Source organism: Colobus angolensis, unplaced genomic scaffold, assembly GCF_000951035.1.
Source record: "Colobus angolensis palliatus isolate OR3802 unplaced genomic scaffold, Cang.pa_1.0 Scaffold55, whole genome shotgun sequence".
Taxonomy (NCBI): Eukaryota; Metazoa; Chordata; class Mammalia; order Primates; family Cercopithecidae; genus Colobus; species Colobus angolensis.
The window spans coordinates 864,627-868,119 of NW_012119043.1; positions in this window are offsets into that span (position 1 = coordinate 864,627).

Consider the following 3,493-nt stretch of genomic DNA (forward strand, 5'->3'; position numbering starts at 1 on the left):
CGCCTGCCCGCCCAGCGCTGCAAGTGAAAGGTCATTGAACGTGTTCTGCCTTTCAAGGATTGTAAACTCATTGACACTAAGGGATAAACAACGGAGGCCAGCACACGTGTGTTGGAAAAGGTACTCCCCCCCCACCGCGAGTACCTGAAGGTGGACCGCCCAGGGTGGAAGTTCAGGCACCAGATGGGAGGGCCTGACGTGCAGCGACTTCTTAGGCATGCGGGAATGAACACATGCGCCCTCTAGCCCCCCACACCCACTGTCCTGGCTGGCTTGACTTCTGACTCTCCATGGATGCGCGAGCTCTAGGCAGAGACCTTTCACACACGCAACCGGCACGGAAGGGTTTGTCTCCTCTGCCTCCTTCGCCTTGCTCATAGCTCCACTGGGATGAGGGCAAAAGGAATCCATCAGGATCGCGGCTTTGCAATTCCCCAGGAGGTGAGAGATGACCCCGGGAAACAGAGCAGAATTTCGCCAGCAGGCTCCCCAGTGCCTGGTGCTGTGCCACTGACAAGTCCTTGGTCATCCTGGAAGGGGCCCCCAACTCCTGCCCTCCCCAGAAGGCCTCAGCAGCCTCTCACCTCCAAACAGCTGTGTTCTTTTAAGGCTCTGTTGAAATACATCCGTTGCCCAAATATGAGCAGTGCTCAAAAACCCAGAGAACTTTCCAAACGCAGGAATTAGAAGTACGCTTGTGTCAAAAGATCTCCATTCTGGACAACCTAAGTCTCCCCTATTCGGGGAGGAAGACCTGAGTCAAAGGACTCATCTGTCCTGTGCCAGGAACTGCTGTGAAAGCCCCTCAGAGACCTCCGGGGCCACAGCAGCCCCACCCACCCCCGCAGCCAGTCTCGGAGACAGCCTGGTTGCCTGTGGCTGGCCGCAGGGTGTTCTCAGAGAACCCTGGCTGGACCGCTGCAAAAACCCTGGGGACACTCAGCAGCCCCTGGTGAGTCCCCCTCGACCGAGAGCATCTCTCGCAGAACAAGCTGTCTCTTTTCCTAGCCCTTTCCAGTGGGAGCCCTGCCCACCGCCGTTCATCCCACCCCACTGGGCAGGGCATTTACTTCTGAAGCTCCCCATGGTGAAAAAACAGACCCCCTTCAGGGATTCCAGCCAGTTCTCACACAGGAGTTGGACTCGAGCATGGCTGTGGTGGCGTGGAGCAGGCTGGCAAGGGCAGGCCAGGCCAGGCAGTGTCCCCAGTGCCATGGTCAGTTTCAGTCAGTTATGGCCTTAAGGGAATTTGCACCAAATCTTCCAGTTCCCAAGATAAGTTGGAAGTGAGGCTTTTCCCATAAACCCTCCTGATTTTATTTATTTATTTATTTTTTCTTGAGACAGTTTTGCTCGTTGCACAGGCTGGAGTGCAATGGTGTCATCTCGGCTCACTGCAACCTCCGCCTCCTGGGTTCAAGCGATTCTCCTGCCTCAACCTCCCAAGTATCTGGGATTACAGGCATGTGCCACCACACCCAGCTAAGTTGTTGTATTTAGTAGAGAAGGGGTTTCTCTATGTTGGTAGGGCTGCTCTTGATCTCCTGACCTCAAGTAGTGCACCTGCCTGGGCCTCCCAAAGGGCTGGGATTACAGGCGTGAGCCACTGTGTCCGGCCTCCTGTTGGTTTTGCTTTCAATTTTCCAGGCTTAGGGAAGTCATGGGAGGCTCCAGGTTCTTTGTGTCACATTCAAGATCTGGGGTATGTGGCGATTTCGTAGGTCCACCCCGGCTCCCCTAGAGTTAGTCCTAGCCCACGTGCACAGCCCCTTCCCTTTGTAAGATGCCCCTGCAACCAGGGCCTCCAAGCACACCTCGTAGGGCCTCTGCATCTGCACTGTCTGCCTGCACTGCCAGCCCTGCCAGCCCCAGGACCAGCCCTGCCCTCCCCAAGGCTCCCAGACTGCTCCCCGCTGGGAGTGGTTCCCACCTGGCCTGGGGCACTTATTAAAAATCAGATTCTGAGACTGGGCGAAGTGGCTCACGCCTGTAATCCCAGCACTTTCGCAGGCCAACCCAAGAGGATCACTTGAGGCCAGGAGTTCAAGAGTAGCCTGGGCAACACAGCAAGACCCCATCTCTAAAAAAAAAAAAAATTTTTTTTAAAATTAGCCAGGTGTGGTGGTGCACGCCTGTAGTCCCAGCTACTTGGAAGGCTGAGGTGGGAGGATCACCTGAGCCCAGGATTTCTAGGCTGTAGTGAGCTATGACTGCGTCACTGCAATCAGAGGAAGGGGAACAGAGCAAGACCCTATCTCTAAAAAACAAATAAGATTCCGTGACCCTCCTCCAGAACAACTGCCTCAAGGGAGAGGCTGGGAACGTGGGTGTTCAACAAGCGCCCAGGGGACCCTGTGCTCTGGAAGTCCGGGGATGGAGTCCGCAGGCTCCCACTCACTATGTGGGGGGCATGACGAGAGGGCCGCATCAGAAACCTGGGAGCTGTTTTCACTTTTTTTTTTTTTTTTTTAAGCTCGAGTCTTGCTCTGTCACCAGGCTGGAGTGCAGTGGCGTGATCTCGGCTCACTGCAACCTCCATCTCCCGGGTTCAAGCGATTCTCCTGCCTTAGCCTCCCGGGTAGCTGGGACTACAGGTGCGCGCCACCATGCCCGGCTATTTGTTTGTATTTTAGTAGAGACAGTGGTTTCACCGTGTTGGCCAGGATGGTTTCTATCTCCTGACCTCGTGATCCGCCCGTCTCGGCCTCCCAAAGTGCTGGGATTACAGGCGTGAGCCACCGCGCCCGGCCTGTTTTATTTTCAGTAACAGCCTTGAGGTATAATTGACACACCAGAACATTCACCTTTCTAAAGCATGCCATTGAGTGGTTTTTGGTACATTCACATATCAATCACCATCATCTACCCAGGGAACTTCCACGATTGTATGTCAGGGCCTCGCCCCAGAAAGTCTGATGGCATGAGGCCCAGGAACCTGTGGTTTGCTGGTTTTATTTTACCTGCTGTGCAGCCAGGTATGAGAACCACAGAACTAGCACAGAAGCACTCCACTGGGGCCCTGGTGGCCTGTAGGAGACATGAGCACTGGCTGCAAACACTTCCGATTGTCCTAATAAAGGGGCTGTCCTTGGATTCGGTGGGGAGGGCTCAGGGATACTGCTTAGCACCACTGCAGGGACAGTGACACAGCCCTCAACATCAACAGTGACCACGCTCAAAAAACCGGCCCTGCAGGAACCTCAAGTGTCTCCCGCCCTTACTGTGAGCACTTGAGACCCCCAGGCCCAGCCCACAGTGCCCCCCGGAAACAGAAATGAGGGTGGGGGGACAGTCTCCCCAGTATTAGTGACGATGTTGTGTAGGGATGCTTATTAAACTTGGATGTCCATCTGGAACCAGGGGCTCCTGTTAGATCAGATTCTGATTCAGGGAGTCTGGGCTGCAGCCTCACTCTAACAAGCTCCTGGGTGATGCTGGGGTTGGACCGTGCCTTGAATAGTGAGGGTGTGATTCACTACAGGCTGCCCCAGGG